The sequence below is a fragment of the Cyanistes caeruleus genome, chromosome 3 (assembly GCF_971803275.1).
Source record: "Cyanistes caeruleus chromosome 3, bCyaCae1.hap1.1, whole genome shotgun sequence".
NCBI lineage: Eukaryota > Metazoa > Chordata > Aves > Passeriformes > Paridae > Cyanistes > Cyanistes caeruleus.
In genome coordinates this window covers 39,185,313-39,202,388 of record NC_141703.1, presented here as the reverse complement: position 1 = coordinate 39,202,388, position 17,076 = coordinate 39,185,313, and the positions used below count along the sequence as shown (strand labels likewise).

General features: G+C 39.9%; 1 protein-coding gene and 1 long non-coding RNA gene across 3 annotated transcripts in view; one reads left to right on the top strand and one right to left on the bottom strand.

Moving 5' to 3' along the window:
- CLYBL (citramalyl-CoA lyase) overlaps positions 1-17,076 on the top strand; it is a 165,917-nt gene that overhangs the window by 33,133 nt on the left and 115,708 nt on the right. The gene's annotated exons all lie outside the window — the stretch shown is intronic.
- LOC111945265 (uncharacterized) overlaps positions 1-17,076 on the bottom strand; it is a 44,308-nt gene that overhangs the window by 1,174 nt on the left and 26,058 nt on the right. Inside the window, exon 3 of the long non-coding RNA XR_015284439.1 lies at positions 388-525. This is a non-coding gene — a long non-coding RNA (uncharacterized LOC111945265). The remainder of the gene's footprint in view (positions 1-387; positions 526-17,076) is intronic.

Below are 17,076 nucleotides of genomic sequence, written 5' to 3'. Positions count from 1 at the left end.
CGCTTTCATTTCGCTCTAGCTGAGGGAGCCCTGAAACCGCAACCCCGTATCCCCTAGTTTAGAAACAGGCAAAGTATTTGGGAAGATCGCGGGTCCCTACTGTAACACGCTTCAGGGACCTTTTTGTACAGCAGCTGAATGAGATGAATTTGCCAAGTTTCAAATTTCAGGGGCAGGCAAGACATTTGTAAGTCGGTGGTTTTGTTATTCTGGAAAAGTTCTTTGATTTGCAGGCTTTTTTTTTTTTTTTTTGCTTCTTTTTTTTTGTTGTTTTTTTTTTTTTCTTTTACCTTACTTTTAATAAAAAGTAGATGGAGTGTGACATTAAGCAATTTTACAGCATTAGCAGCTTTGGGCTGTAAACAAAAACAAACGAATCCCGCTTACTTTCAGGCTCAGAAGTTTGCTGTCAGTCAGTCCTAAACTGGGGACTCGATCCTACGGGACGTTATTCAAGCAAAACACGGCTTGAAGTCTCGGAGAGTTGTGTCTGAGTAAGTACCCGGGAATCAGCCCCTCTGCCTGCTGGAAAAGAGAAGTGCTGGTTAGCGCCTTTTAAAGTTCTTTAAAAGAATGCGGTCTTTTAAAACGCGGTGGCAGACTTTATCCTAAAGCTTTTGATTTGCTTTCAGATTGCCTTGCTAAGGAAGAGTTCCTGATGCAAAAACCGGAGAGCAAAAGAAAAATTAATGTTTTTTTTGAGTAAGGCTGGGTTTTTTTCTTTTACATTTAAAAAATCTTCCCCTCCAAGTAAAACAAACCAAAAAAAGCCTTTTATCGAAGCATCTGATTTTAATTTGACGTGATTTTTGTTTCAAGGTTCCTTTAAAAATTAAAACATATCCCACTCAGTGATTTGAGCTTCAATTTTCAGCATTTTACAATGTAAGATTACTTGACATTATTTAATTGGACATGAGGGTGTAATACAGGAATTTCCGTTATGTGATGGATTAATTGTTTTCCTAATACTTTAAAGGCTGAGATCCAAACATTTTTCCATTCTATTGCAAAATTAACTGCAATAAATCTGTCAGACCCAATTATTCATTTAAAACATTCCACACTGATTAAATCTGCACATTTGCCTGCGTGCAAGTGCGAGCGAGGGAGAGGAGGTGTGCGCGGAGGGGGGGAGTCCAGGTTTATTCCCTCTCCTTTTCAAAACCGCTATAGCGTTAGAAACGAGCCCTTAAAATTTAACCTGGAAAATGTGAATAGCTAAATAGTCTAACGAGAGGATGAAGAATATGTGGATGCTCGTCCCTGAGCCTCCCTGCCATCTCTCCTCCTCGCTGCCGGCTCCGGACAGGCAGAAGCGTCACATTTGGGTGTTTGATGCTGTTTGAAAAGATCCTATTTTACTTCTAGTGCGGGTGGGGTTCTTGATTTTTGTTTTGTTGTGTTTTGTTTTTTTCTTCAGTTTGTTGATGTTTTCAAAGTCTCTAAACAAAGTCAGATGTGTTAACAGTCTTATTAACAATGTTAAAATGGAATTAACAGCTTGTGGATACCTCTGGAGTACAATAGCATGTCAGCCTACCCTGCCCCCTTATAAATCGCGTCCCGCTGTCTTTCTTTTGTTTCGTGCCCAATCAGCAAACTAAAGTTTTGTTGAGACAGAAGGGCAGTTCAAGTGTTCCTGCTCCGGCGGAGGAGGAGCGGCGGTGGGCTTTCTCCTCGGCCCCGGCGAGGCCCCCATGCGAGCGAGCGAGCGGGGAGACGGAGCGACCCCCAAACCTGCAGGCTGGGCTTTGCTGACCCGCCTGCCTCCCTGACCTCTGCCGTCCGGTTCTGTCAGTTTAAAAGGCTTTGCCGAGGTTGTAGTTTACTTTTATGGGCCTTTCAGCGCGGCTACAAAAGCTTTTGTTTATTTTAGATGTAGCGCGGTTCAGATTTCTATTAATCTTCATATAACTTCGGTGGCTTTGCCTCTTCTGGAAGGGTTTGTCGCTGAGACGGTGCCGTGCCCGGTCTGAGGCAGCCAACATCGGCTGGGTAACTACAGCGAGTTTGGGGACTCTCAGAAATAATTTGCCTCTGAGAGTGGAAATTAGCACCAACACATGCTGTTGTTTAACTCGATTTCACCATTTGGATTCAGCGCTAAGGAAAGACTTTTGGTTTACTTTTTACTTGCTTGAGTTTTCACTTTTTTACAATAGAACTCTTCCGAAGTGTCACCCAGCTGATTTCAGCATTCAGTGCAAAGCAAACTTTTAATAAGATCTAATTTTTTTCATGTGGCTAAGATTACCGTGGGTTAATTTGCATAGGAAAGTTACGTAAAGCAAGAGGCATTCCCCATAAGAAAAACTCTGAGGTGTTTTCCTTTATGGAAATCCCATTTTTACTCCTTTCCTCCAAGAATCTCCAAGTATTTAGAATTCCTCCTAGAAGAGCAGAGCACTACCAGGAGGGCATGCATTTCAAATCCTTTTACCGGTGAAAAAGTTGCAAGGCACAGACAGGTTGCAGTTCACCCAAGGACTGCAAAACGTTCTCAAGCCCAAAACAGAAAATGTAATCCATTTTGTTGGGGTACTGAGGCCCCATGTGCCCTCGGCCAGCCCCACAGGCTGCTCCAGCTCTGGCGGTCACACCCCACTCAGCTCCCTGGCCCCACAGCCACCCACTGGACAGGGAGCTGGAGATACACCTGCCCTCCGTGGTGCCCCAAAGCAGGCAGTGTCTGTGCCCAAAGGCTTCTACCTGGAGCAGTAATTTTGTGTCTGGCAGCCCCTCATACTCTGCCCTCTCTGAAGTAATTTGGCCAAGCTGGACTGTGCTCTTCCCCTGATGTCCTTGGGCTTCCCAGTGTTGGCCCCCACTGTGTCCCCACATGCATCCCACAAACCAAGGTGCTCTGCTTTTGTTTTGCACGTGGGTAGCAAAGGGATGCTTGGTGTCCAGTGTCAGAGCTGTAGCTGGACTGCCTGGCCCTACTTGTCTCTTTCCTCTCTTGTGTGATCACCCTCAAACCGCAGCCTAAATCCCTGCTGCCCTCCCTTCCCTGCCCTTCAGTTTACACAGCTGTTCTGTAAAGGGAGGAGATGATACCAAATGCAATGCAAATGGATTGGTAGCCTGTGGGCCATTTGATTCCACTCTGGTGCACACCAAGCATGACTTGCCCACCACAACACATGAAAATGTTTACCCTTTCTGCAGATTGTGTCCTTGAGAAGGTGTGCAGTGATGAGGATTGAGTTCATTATTTTCTTAACTAACCAGTACAAAAACTCTCTCACAGGGAAACTTGTACCAGTTTTGCACATATAAAACCCAGTATATAGTCCTAAAATGGAAAGAACCAGAGTGATGAAATTATAGAGGAATAAAATGTATCTTATTAATAGTATAGCTTAATTTACCGTATTATGAAAACATTATATTTAATAGGCCATACAATAATATAATATATAATATTATATATATATATTTTATATTTTATATTATATATAATATAAAATATAATATTATCTTTCAGCTTATCAAAAATGCTTTTTGCTTATTTTTGCACTCCAAGGGTTTTACATCAAAAATCTACAGGAAAAAGATACATTTTCATCCTATTTTAAAGTGGAAGGAGCTGATGAACAAAGAAAAATTTATAAGTATGTGCTAGGTTACTTATAGAGAAAAAATGAATACCCACTTTTGGGAAGCAGATTCATTTTTATGCAACATCTGCAGAGAGAACAAACATGTCTTTTGTCTGACTCCTAGGAAATTCATAAATAATGTCTATTGAGAAAATATTTGTTGCTGATTGTAATAGTGCATTACAAAAATTACATTAGTACTTTGCATTTTTGTCATCTTCCAAAACCAGGGCACCTCAAAGTGTCTCAGATAAGCAGTGCTCCCAGGACAGGTGCTTAGGAATGCCAGGGCGAGCTCCGCCGGTCACCCTCTGCACACGCGTGCTGTGCTCACCATTGGCCATCCCCATCACCGGGGATCAATTCACCTGCCCATCAATTACCCTGCTTCTCTCACTGTGGCCGATAAATGATAAAATTTATCATTTATTTATGATAAATAAATCTCTTTTATTTTAGTAGATCAACAGCAGTGGAGGAGCACAGCGTAGAAGGACAGCCCTTGCTGGCTCCCCTTTATGGGGCACCAAACCTCAAGCGTAAGAGGTGCTGAGACCTTCCTGTGGAATGACTTTAATAGGCTAGTGGCTGCTGCCTGCTGCTTGCCAGCATCAGGCCCTGGTGTCATTTTGTTGTACAGAAGATTCGTCTCGTGCGTGCTTTTTTCCAGATTCCTTAATTTCTCTAGTGATGCAGATATCATCTTCCTGCTAGACATCTCCTGAAAGAAGATTTAAGAATATTCATATTTCCCCCTTCTTATTTCTATTCTTTTGAAGCAGATTTTATATTCTATATAATCTGTATCTAAATTTCTATAATTTAGAGTAAATTCCTATTTTTTTTGAATATAGTACAGTCTGTTTACTTTTAATGTGTGTCAGCGCTGTATATGGAGCTATGTGGAAACTCATAATTTGCATCGTCATCTCAATGAGTTGTCAGCGATGCCCACAGGAGCTTGCATGAGTTTTCTGAAAGAAGACCCCCCCACAAACTACACAACAAATTTTATAAAGAGGAAAGAATAAGCAAATTTAGTGCCACTGACTTAAAAGCCCTTTTAAATGACAGAATATATTGTCCAGTTGCTTGCCCATTTGGGTCCAGATAATTCTCATACAGAAATGTACACTGGAGATTGCACCATAAGAACAGGATCAAAGAAGTGCTATATTCTTGATCCAGAAGAGTGTACCCATATATTCCATATTACAAATGCAAAAATATCTACTGAAGGTAAAATCTAGATACTGAAAATAAAATCTTTCCAGGATTTAGCCTTTATACAAATGTCTCTATTTGAAAGAAGCTAAAATATCCTACAGCATGATACTATCTTTTATTGAAGTCTAAAACTACAAACTAGTACTTTTTGGTCATATTTCCTGCTGGTCTGTCTGGTGAGCCTCTTCCAGCCGTTGGAGGTAGGCAGGATGGAAAGAAGGACTCAGTTTTAGTGAAAAGTGGCTATGCAAGAGAGGTGGTGGTCACTTGTTGGCTGGAGAAGAGGATGAGGCAGAATCAAACCCCTTGGAGAAGCCCCTTCCTGAAGACCTCAGAAAAGCCCCAGAGATGTCCATGGAAATATTTCCTTTGCCCTTAACAGTAGGAAAAGTGAGAATGTGACTTTGGGGCAGGAGGAGAGGGCATGGCTTTGATGGGTGCCAGTTTTGGGGTTTTTCTTTCTTTGGGTGAACTCCATACAGGTTGGGCCAGTGTGGGAGTCAGGGTGTGTGCCAAGGGCAGAAGCTGTCAAGGGTGGAAAATCCCATCTTTCCTGCAGGGCAAAAAAGGCACCTTGACACAGAGAGCACTGTCCTGAGCACTGGGGCACAACGATGCTAGAGAACCAGGCCTTGTCCATTCAGTCGCTCGCCTGGTGCTCAGCTGGGTGGAGGGAGGCACTTGGACCAGGCTCCCAGGAACTTCACCAGAGTATTCCTCACATCTACACTTTAATCCACCTGGCTAAGCTTTTCTGAGGCAAATAGTTGTGTTCATATTCAGTGTTTGTCTGTCCTGGATGATCTGTTTATTTACCTTTCCCATGCCAAACATGTTTTACTGAAGGCATCCTGCAGGTTAACTAGTTGCAGGTGACTTTTTGTTTCGTGTGGCTTCTGCCCTTGCAGCAAGGTGGCCGGAGTGAGGTGCCACTGAAGAGGCTGCATTTCATCCACAGGCAGATCTGCCATGGGGCAGGTGCAGGTGATCCGTGGCTTGGGAAAGGAGGGAGTTTGTGGGTGCCAGAATGGCACTTTGGCTTTCCCAAATCTATGGAAGAGTCCTATCACATCAATTCTTTACTGTCAGTTTATTCCTATGAAAACATACTCATAGTAGGAAGTGCTGTCTGACAATGTGTGATCTATATGAGTGTACTTCTCTAGAGATTTTTCCCTAGAGGTATAATACTTCAATAATGTATGTAAAAGGTACGAGATGCATTTTGAAGATGTAATACTTTCAAGTGTATATTCTTTCCTATTGCAAGAAGATTTTTAGATTGGAAACTTGAGAAAACCTTGTAAATGAGGCTGCTGGTTTATTTATTTATTTGTTTCATTTCAGCTGAGACAGATGGGATTCTCGGATCATGCACTGTTAAGCCTTCCTTTGGAATTCGCGCCACTGTGGCCACAGAGCCCAGATGGTGCTTAAATCTGTCATTTTTTAACAACCCGACTTTCTTAATTTTATATCCAAACACATTGAGCATTCGAAGTGATTAATTACTGTCCAGATATGTCTGTGCTGCAGCAATTTACTCGCTTGTGCCAAAGATCATTTCGTTTTGGAGTAGGTAGTTTGGTGAGGGCTGAGTGGGTGGCGAGAGACTCGCTAGCAGACACTTTATGTTGGAGGTAGCAGCACAGTGCTCCTTGTATCGTCCTCCCATGGCAGCAGCTTAGCAAAAAGTTTCTGTAAGTAAAATGGAATTTTTGTGCACATGGACATTTTACAGCCTCTCTGGGGAATTTTCACTATTGCATGGAAGTTTCAGTCTCACCAAATCTTCTATTTCCCGTCAAAAGTGAATTTTTTGTTACCTGACACATACCAACATTATTTTTTCAGGATTTTAACTCCAGACACTAGGCATGGCCAAGGTTATAATAGCCAGGTATTTAGCAAGAGAAAGCTGAAGAGTTTTCGTCAAGGAGCAGACTTTGCTCTAGTGGGTTTTGTTTGGTTTTTTTAAAGTGGTTATTTTTCTGGAGGAGTTTAAGTATTATTTGCAAGTCCAACACTTGCATTAATTTTCATGCTTGTAGCAGGCTGCCATCAACTTTTCAGTTTTGGAAATGAGGGAAGAGCTGATGCTGAATGGTCCATGCAGCTCCAGCTTTACAGCAGACATCAATACAGCCTGTCAAAATCTTTGCACCTGTGCCCTTTGACTGAGCACCAGTAGGCAACCAAGAAGGTTATTCTTGGATGTTACTGCATATTGTTTATTTGGTTGTGTGGGTTTGGTGCAGGTGGAAGTGCAGTTTCAAAAAACCCAGAGCAGTGGGAGCTTCCTCCAGTCTCAAGTCAACCAGAGTTTCTGGGACTTCTGTCCCCTTTGTGAAGGAATTGTTGTGATTGTGCTATGTTAAACACCTGCAAAGCAAATGTCTGTCTCTTTCCATGCTGGGGGACACTGCTCAGAGTCAGGCTGCATCACTTCTTCAGACAGACTTTATACTTGCACAGTCTAAACTGTAAGCACCACTGTTTCGTTTCTTGCCCATTGGGCACGCCTCTGCTGAGGGCCGCTTCATACTCAAGAGCAATTTGCACTTCTTTAAGGTGTAGAAATTTAGCAGTGATGAGTTTGGACTCCTCTGAAAAACCTAGAAAAGGAACTACTCCTCACCACATTAATATACTTTAAAAGGAGAGTGAGAGTTTAGTCAGTCTGAATGTTCTTGATTTGAAACATACCATAGCTTCTGTTATTTAGCGTGCTGCTGTAGAAGGCTTTTGTTCCACAGGCAGATACATCTTGGAATAGACATTTCCCTTGTTACATTTCAGTTGAATTTAATTACCATTAGTAATTACTGACTGGCATTGCTGTTGCAAAATTGATAATTAATATTAAAAATCTGATGTATAGGATTAAGAAAATAAAGCTCTTTGGAGGAGGGAGGCTCCTCACCACCAAAGCCCAGTGCTGCATCATAGCATTGCTTCTGCAGCAGTGAACTTCACCTCTTTCACGTCCAAATTTTCCTCCCATCTTCTAACACAGTCTAGGAGGTCTTACAGTAATTATATAAAGTTGCAGCAATGCTTTGATGTTTTTTTTGGTGGGTTATGATTTAATAAGGCAGGAGAAGGCTGAGCAGGCTCTGGTTTTTAGGAGGAGAGATTTATTTGCTTTCTGGGCAAGGGGTTCAAGTTACTGTGTGTTTCCTCACTTTCTTACTGGTGATATGGGTATCTAGCATGACATTTTTCAGACAGGCTAAGAGTTAGAAAGGATTTTTTTCTGTCCTTTCTGGTTCACACTCTGCAGTGTACTGAGAGGTGCTTACAGTGACACCTTCTATAGCATTCAAATATTTGGTTAAATTTTAATCTAAGTTATAAACCTAAAATTTATATAAAATGGACAGATAAGCCCTTAAGCTGACCCCACTATAAAAACACCTGCTCTGCATAATTAGTATTCAATTATAATAATTCTGGATTGTATTCTTTTTTTTTTTTTTTATTTTTTTATTTTCATCAATAATTCAACTTCATAGCAAATCTATAAGCTGTAAATAACATCAAATTAATGAAATCAAATAAAATCAAATTAATTAAATTTTAAGTTTCCATTAAGTGAATCCCAGTGTTGTGGTGGGAACTTACTGTTCACTCAGCAGGTTCAGTTCTCTACTCAGATTGCTCCTGGGTGCCTAAGTTTCAGTAGCTTATTAAGTGCCTGTACAAAGCATCAGCAGTCACTTCTGCACTTTCTAGGTGACCCTATAATGTAATAATTGTACTTTCTTAGACAATGGAAGTGACAATTTTGCAAATTTTTTTTCTCTCTTTTATTGAATAGAAACACAGGCAAATTTACATCTCTAGCTCCAACCCTGTTTTTCCTTCCTGTATAAAGAAAAAATGCCTTACATTCCATGGGAAAGTCCAGATTTCCATTCCCTTTATTTGCAAAGTAGATATAGAAAATCATGGTGCTATAGAAGAAGTGCTACCAGATGTGCATTTTTCAAAATACTTCACAGCAATTTCACTCTGAATGAAATCACTGCTGTTGACACATTAATATTGCATGTTTGGTTTTGACACCAAGATAACTTGGAATATCTCTACACCATCTTCCATAATCTTGTTAGCCAAAGAGTGACCTGGCATTGCTCACTACTTTCTAACACTTCAAATGCTTGAGTGTGCCTCCTCCTTGGTGCGTACCCCTCAGGAAATCCAGAGGTTTGATCTGACTGCTCAAAATATCTAAGTCCTTTGGAGAAGTAAAAGTTAAATCAGGTTACCTAATCAAAATTCCAAAACACAGCAAAAGGGATGAAACTCCCAAGACCTTGGTTCCTATTCAGCTTTAATAAAGAGCCCACTTCACAGACTCGTAGAATCACAGAATGGTTTGTGTTGGAAGGAACCTTAGTTCCATCTAGTTCCAACCCCCCTGCATGGGTAGGGACACAGTCTGCTAGACCAGGCCCTGAACACTTCCAGGCATGGGGCCTCCACAGCTTCTCTGGGAAACCTGTGACACTGTCTCACCACTCTCACAGTAAAGAGTCATCAGATTCATCCTATTTCAAATCTGTCAGCTTCTATCTTAGTTATTCAATGATGAAGGACAATATTCCTAGTAAAATCTATGCTAGGCTGTGATGCCATTTTCACCAGTCCTCCATCAGGGCACGATATAAAACTTTAATGGGAAAAACTTCAGAACAATTTGCTTTTTTCTGGAGCATACTTTCATCATGGGAACAAAACACAGCAAAGAAAAAGGGTACCCACCCTGCCTAGGGCTCCTCTCCCCTTTCTCTGGGTGCGCTTCTTCGCAACACCCCAAATGCTGGACTCTCCAGGATGCTGCTCTGATCGAAAAAAAAAAAAGCTGTCTTTCACAAGTGAGTCTTTTAAACCTTTTGCTAATGAGTTCCCAAGTGCTTTTTGGCCATAGATATTAAAGCTTGTGTGTTTGCGATTTCCCTGGCAAGCTGCCGTTCGTAAAAAGGATATAGTGTTTTCTTGGTCCTTTGCCCAAAGTAATTTTGCAAGGAACTGTAAGTGCATTTAGTACATGTCATTCATTGGAGAGAAGTCATTGTAATTGCATTTGATCACAATCAGTTTATGGCTCTTTTATCATGTTTTCATGCTGCATATCTACTCAAACATCATAGCAAAACTTAATGGCTACTGTTTTACTTCTGCGTAAAACATTTTATGGCCTTTTTGTGCAGCAGACATTAGGTTTCAATCACCATTGCCCCATAGAGAGAGAAAAAAGTTGGATGAAGAACTATCAAAAGTCCTTAACTGCATAAAATTTTATTTCAGGTCAACTCCCCGTAAAAGATATTAAATGTATTTTGTGGGTTATTCTGCACGTTAACAATTTTAGAGGAGTTGCAATATTTCGGGGGAAGCAGTATGAAAGGGGGAAGTTAAATCACAGAAGATGTTTTACATTTGGGGTAGTTTTCCTTTGTAAAATGATGGATTTGAATGTGGAAGGGGTGGCTGGAGAGTGCTGCTGGTGCATTCTTGAAGTGGCTTTAAAAGCTCACTGTTGCCTCCACAAAATTCAGATTTCTGAAATTCTGCTGAGCCTTTTTAATCATTGCTTTAAATTTCTGATGTTCCATTCATAAAACCCAGTGCAATTCTTGTGCCTTAAATTATATCTTTTGCTGCCTGAGTGCTGCCGAAGTTCCCAGCTGAAAAGTTTAATTAAAAGGGAAACTTTGACATGCTGCTGAGAAGATTAGTTCGCATTAGAATGGTGAGATAAAAGAAAATTTACTTCTAATCTAATTAACACCAATTAAAAGATGTAAAAGAATTTGCGTCAGCCAATTGTTAATTATGCATCAATTTGCCTTTCCTGTGACAAAAAAAAAGCAAAACATGACCTGTTTTGTTTTAGTATACCTATAGTGTGATGATATTGCCACAGTCATTTTTCATGTGAATTGGCCAAGATGGTAACACTTGCTTTGCATCATCCTAGTGCTTTGGTTTGTGTTCAAGACTTTAGCAGAAGGTTATTTCAGCTTAATTGGTCTGTAACTTGACAACTGTATGTAGGGATGATGGATAAAGCATATTTACACATGCTTATATTTATCTTGATCCATGTTTTTAAGATTATAGCTGGGATTGTCTGATAATAAATATGGGTTTATTCCACGTGCCTTGACTATGCTTTTATTCAGGATGTGGTATTTTGGGAGAAGTGGTATGGCTAGTGAGCTTCTCAGTTTGCTTCCAGGTAGAAGGCTGAAGGCATTACATCACTGTATGGAAGACACTTGCTGCATGCTTAAAATGTTCTTTCTTCACTCTATGTGCATTTGATTTTTTTTCTATTTGTTTTTAGTTTTGCTTTTGCAGCTTTACAGCTTTAAAAAGATGTCGAGTTTGGTATGAAGGAAAGACCTAGAAAAGACTAGGGACTAGAGAGTAAGTCCTGTGAGGAGCGTCTGAGGGAGCTGTGCTTGTTTAGTCTGGAGAAATGTAGGCTCAGGGGAGCCTCTCCAATTGCCTGGAAGGAGGGTGCAGCCAGGTGGGGTTGGCCTCTTCTCCCAAGCAGCAAGTGACTCCATGAGAGAAAATGGCCTTAAGCTGCACTAGGGGAGGTTCAGGTTGAACATCAGGAGGAATTTCTTCACAGAAAGCATTGTTAAACATTGGAATGGACTGCCTGTGGAGGTGGTGGAGTCGCCATCCCTGGAGGTACTCAAGAAATGACTGAACATGGCCATGACTGAAATGACTGAACTTAGTGACAAGGCCTAGTTGACAAGGTGATCATCAGTTAAAGGTTGGACTCAATAATCTCAGAGGTCTTTTCCAACCTAAATGATTCTGTGATTATGTGATTCTGTGCTGTTTACATTCTGATAATTACTTTAATTTTTGTTGAGGTTATTATATTACTGTTTTTAATATGAAAGTACCATTTTTTTGGTAACACAACCAGACACATACGTAGTTTATAGCCTTGGTTGCTGCTCATGCCACCAGTAACCTGGAGATAAATTTAATACAAGTTTCCAGAACTCATGTTTACTTTATTATCTTTCCTAATACTTTTACTCATTGTCTGTCTGTGCAGCTGATGGTGCAGATACCGTTTGCCTTCAACGTGGCAAGCCTAAGGGGGCTGTGAGGATGTCAAAGCTCTAAGCAGAAAGAAGGTTGTGTATGTCCAGAAACCAACTACAGAGGACAGCAGTCTGAAAGAGCAGTTATGTCAACCTCCTTTAGGAGAGACGTATGGAAAGAGGATTTTAGAGCCACATTGTAAGTTGTAAGGACAAAAAAGGACAGGGAACATGTCCAAGGGAATAGAAATATTTGTGTTACAGTATTGCTTGCAATCAAATGGTATAGAGTTGTAACAATGTCTTAATTAAGAATTGCCCTAAATTTGTTCATAATGCTCAAAAACATAAGTAATTCTTTACCACTGTAAAAATGTATCAAGTAACTCTTCTGTATGTCTTCGTGTTATGCCTTGCTGAGCTGCTCTTTATGCTTTATATTGCCTTTTGTGAAAAGAATCACAAAGGTTCTTTCTAAAGAAAACAAACCAGGAGCTAGAACATTAAGAGTATATTATATATTTGACCAATCACTTTTATAAAGTCTGATGCAAGTCTTTAATCTGAGATCCTTGGAGAATGCTTTAGTTTTTAATATTTCTATGACCTTCTCCAGGGGACTGAAAAATTACTTTGAAGTAACAAAGTGGTGCATGGAGTTTTAGCAGTGTGATTTCCATTAAAGTCAGTAGGAGCCAGGTAGCTAAAACTCAACACAACTATGAAAACACACTCCTTGTGTGCAGTGTTAAGTAGTAAAGCAATTCTGTAACATGGCAGTGACATTTTACTGCATTTGCTGGCTTTATAGGTCCACTTAAGGCTTGCATTTTTACTGAAGTTTTACTGTTCAGTGAAAATAATAAAAGAATATTCAAAAGCAGGTGTAGGCTATTCTAGTAAAAGGCACAGCTGTAGGGAAAAGCTGGCAAATTACCTATATTATTAACGTGAAATGGCAACATCTATTTTGCACACTCTAGTTCATCACCTGCAGATTGGCTGTATTGTAAGCATTTGTTTGAGGTGCCTGAAAATATTTTGCATACTCTCAGCCCAGGGCCAAAAATCAGCCCTCAGTGACCTATGGTGTTGGCAGGTGATGGGGACTTCTCATCTCAGCCATGCTCCTGTCCAAGGACAGAGATGAACCAGTGCTTCCCAGAGATACTGACAGGCAAAGCAACCATGCAGAAGAGAAGCCTGATCTGATTAACATAGTTTATTTCTGAAATGTCTCTACATTTGTTGAATATTTCTACAGAATAAGCATTCATTCAGTCTTTGAACCTCAGGAAAGGCAGAGCAGCTGTGGGGGTTAGTGCCTTTTATTTATTTTCCTTCAAACCATTAGGGTGGTGAGAATCTCCAAGAGGGTAAATTGTATCATGTTATTTAACCTATGGACCAGGAAGACAAGACTTTACATGGAAATTACAGCCATTTTCAAGACTTTCAACTGGAAATTCCAGTATTTAATTGGAAATTGCAGTATTCCAGTATTGTCCTGACGATTTTTGTTGGATAGATCTCAAGGAAGTCTGTCATCACATTTTAATCATTGTCACCAGTTTCCAGTAGTGTGACTACTTTCAGTTCATGAGCTAAGTTTTTTAGTTTTGTTTGTCAAAGATCTCCATATGTTCTATTTTATATGAGCTTCTGATTATACTCCAAACCCTGCTGCAATGAGTTTCATCCTGTATAAAACATGTATGTATTGTTTTGTGTTAACCCTGATAATCTGTCCTATGCTTTTTCTAGGAAAGGCAGAGCATGAAATCAGAGGTATTGGTTCTTCTCACTGATAACATTTTAGCTCTTCTTGATTTGCAAGTACATAGTTTGATTCCAAATCATAAAATCCAATTTCTCTGGGCAATGTTGGTGTTTTTCCTCTGGAGCTACATTCAGAAATCCATAGGGTTGTCCTACACCAAGGACCATCTGGAAATAATTGATAATACAACAGAGTATTAATTATGCTTGAGAAATGAGATTATCACAATATGTAAGCAAAAGACAATTCCAGATTTTTCTGCCGAAGTTATCTTTTCTTTGTCCACTACTTTACAAGAAAAGCAGCTGTCAAGAGGAGCTGGCAATCAGAGCTCCATTCATCTCCTCAAACGTGGGCTTTGTCCATGCTGACCTTTATCCAGTCTGAAGTACCTGGAACCAGCACATCTCCTATGCTTTCTAGTGTCTAAAAAACACCCTCTAAAACACAATCAAGTTGTTGAGTGTCGATGAAATTTAATTTACACCAGTGTGAGGCAAGGAGTCAGTTGTTCTATACATCTTTCCTAAAATCAGAAAGGAGTATTTAAAGCTTCCAAATCCTGCATTTCATAGCAGTGTTCAGTAGCCATCTGGACAGCCTTCTAATGACATCCCTATCTGGGCCTGCCATGCCCTCCTGATCAAGGAGCAGAGCTGTCTACCAGTGTTGCTGGCTCCTTGGTGCAGTATTAGCTCACACATGTTGCTTCTGAGAGGAGTCCTTTGAGTTTCAGGAGATGAACGATGATACACCTGATGAGGTGTATTGTTACAAAAGGTTGTTGAGGAAATACAGCTAGCTTATCAGTTTCATAGGAAACACTGAAAAATCAAAATAAATTACTCCAGAATCTTGGGGCCTGAGTTCATCTCTGTCTGACATGACAACAGCCTACAATACTCAAAAGATAAATCTAGCTATTAATATCTGACTATAGCTTCTTGATATAGCCAATGATCTGCTGGCACTTGTGTTTTCACCTCAAAATTGTGAAATGTGCATAATACATCACATTACCTCAGTAATACTGCAATTTTTATGCAGCTAGGAAAGTGTATTTATAGTGTTCAAGTTATAGCATATCACGTTTTATAGCACTGAGTGTTTTGTCATTAACACCACCATTGCAGCTTTTCACTGAAGCTGACTGAAAACTTTCTGTGGAAATTTTATAATAAAATAACATGGAAAGATAGCAGGTAGTGTCCGTATGTCCTTAATTCCTAAATTTTTATTGTGTGGGTCTCAGTGCAGTTTACCAGGATCTCTCCTAGTGGTATCTCATAAAGAAGTTGTGGTAATTCATCTCTAATACGGGCATAGAGCTCCCACAAGCTACAGGATATAAAATGACCCAAAGGGCAAACTGCAGAGAGAGAAAAATCTATGTCCAGGTGGGGTTTTGCAGCACTTCTGATTTGAAACAGGACTCTGCATTTGACAGTCATAGTGTTGACTTCCACGGGTCTATCGTTTGTGTGAAATAGACCCTCTGAGCTTTCTTGAGGGTTTTTTAAATACCATTTTCAAAGCTTCTGAAGAGGCCATAATGATTAAATACTGACTTATGCTATAGGAACCAGGCACAAGGCTAAGGGCTTGCTCAGTTTTCCTCCTCTGCTACCTCATGCATGTTTATAGCGACCTGTTGGGAAGTGTATATTGATATTTCTTGCTACATGAAAATACAATACAACTCTTCTCATAGGGTTAATACCAACTGATGTTTCTGTAATTTTATAACAACACAGTGTATGAGAATACATCTGTATTTTCATGTTTAATTTAATTACTAGAAAAATCTTGCCTTTGATTTGCAATACATAGCAAGCGGCTGAAAACCAGAAGATATAGTAGTATCATTACATAAGTTGGCAGACTTTTCAGGCTTACAGATGTGAATAGATTATGATTTTATTTAAAAGACTATTATTTTATCATTCCTTTCTCTTTAATTGAGAAATATTTTGAAGTATGCAGAGACTGAATTGAATTTTCATTACATACCTGGTCATGGATCAGTCTAAATGATTCTTTAAGCAGTTTGGAAAAAAATACTCATTGAAGACTTGTTAAGTCGTGTGAGAATATGCATTAAATGCTTATCTCTCCTGTGGGTATGTAGGTATCAGCTACTTAGTTTACTGTGTGAGGTTTAATGCTTTTCTTCTAATTTCTAATGAACTTTACCACCAGACTACTTGATCATGACTAAGCCTATGAACAATGCAAATGGAATTGCCCCCTGATGGTGAGGAATGGGGCCCAGATGGCCTTTAAAAGGTGATAATTAGGAAATATAGCATATCTGAGTAGCTAGAAAGAGAGAAATTCGTTGAAGACAGTCAATCTGTTTGAAGCAATGGTCTTTCCCTTAATTATATAGATTTTCATTTAAAGCTGCTTTAAAGTAAATTTTACCAGAAAATTTTATTTGTAACTGGAAACTAGAACCAGATTCTGCTTCTCCCTGTTTTAAATTCTCTGTGGAATCTTTCTGTGTCATCTTGTCATCAAATGTAGGTGACAGGCTGGCTGTGTGTGGTGTGGCAGTATTTTGGGTTGTAGGTATTCTTCTGGTGCAAAATGGCAGAAAAATGGGAAGCACCAGAGATATAGCTATTGGTGTGTTGTAAAACATATGTATTACCAGAATTCAACTGTAAACTCTGCTGGATGAGGATTTACTTGCTTCTAGGATAGTTTGTCACTGCTTCGAGTGTTTCATTGCCTTTTGGGGGTTTCATAAAAGCTCAGATTTTTATTTCTCTATTTAACTTTATAACTTTATTAAAACACTGACATTGGAAATATACTGTTGCTTTATATGATGGCTCAGATGCTAATGAAATAGTACCACAGGTTGTTTAAGGCTTTCCATTGTAGCTCACTCTTTACAGCTGCCCTCATGAAATGAGGTTTTATGCTGATTGCATTTGCTGTGTTGCGAGAAAAATGCCTGTGGGGAAGGGACATCCATATTGCTAGCTTCTGGGAGGATGCTACGGGGGAGAGGGTCAAGTTTCCCATCAAGCCACTGCTATTAATTTCCTACATTCAGTAAACCCTGTCCCTGAGAGTGATGTGACTCAAGCACATTCCAGAATTTCAGAGAACAGGTAAATAGATATAAAGGGAGAGCCATATCACAGATACTGGTATCTTTAACATACATACATCTTGACTTGAATTCAAGTGATGAGTGCAAGCCTGTGGTGTTTAGCAGTAAAATCTGTTGGGATGGCCTGCTTGTCCCAAGCTTACATCATGATTCACCGTGTCAGAAATAATTCTTCATTACAAAGGCCTGGAGCCTTGCAGTCTGTGTTTTATTGGTGCTAGAGGGAACAGAATTCCTGACAAGTTAGGGAAGGTATTC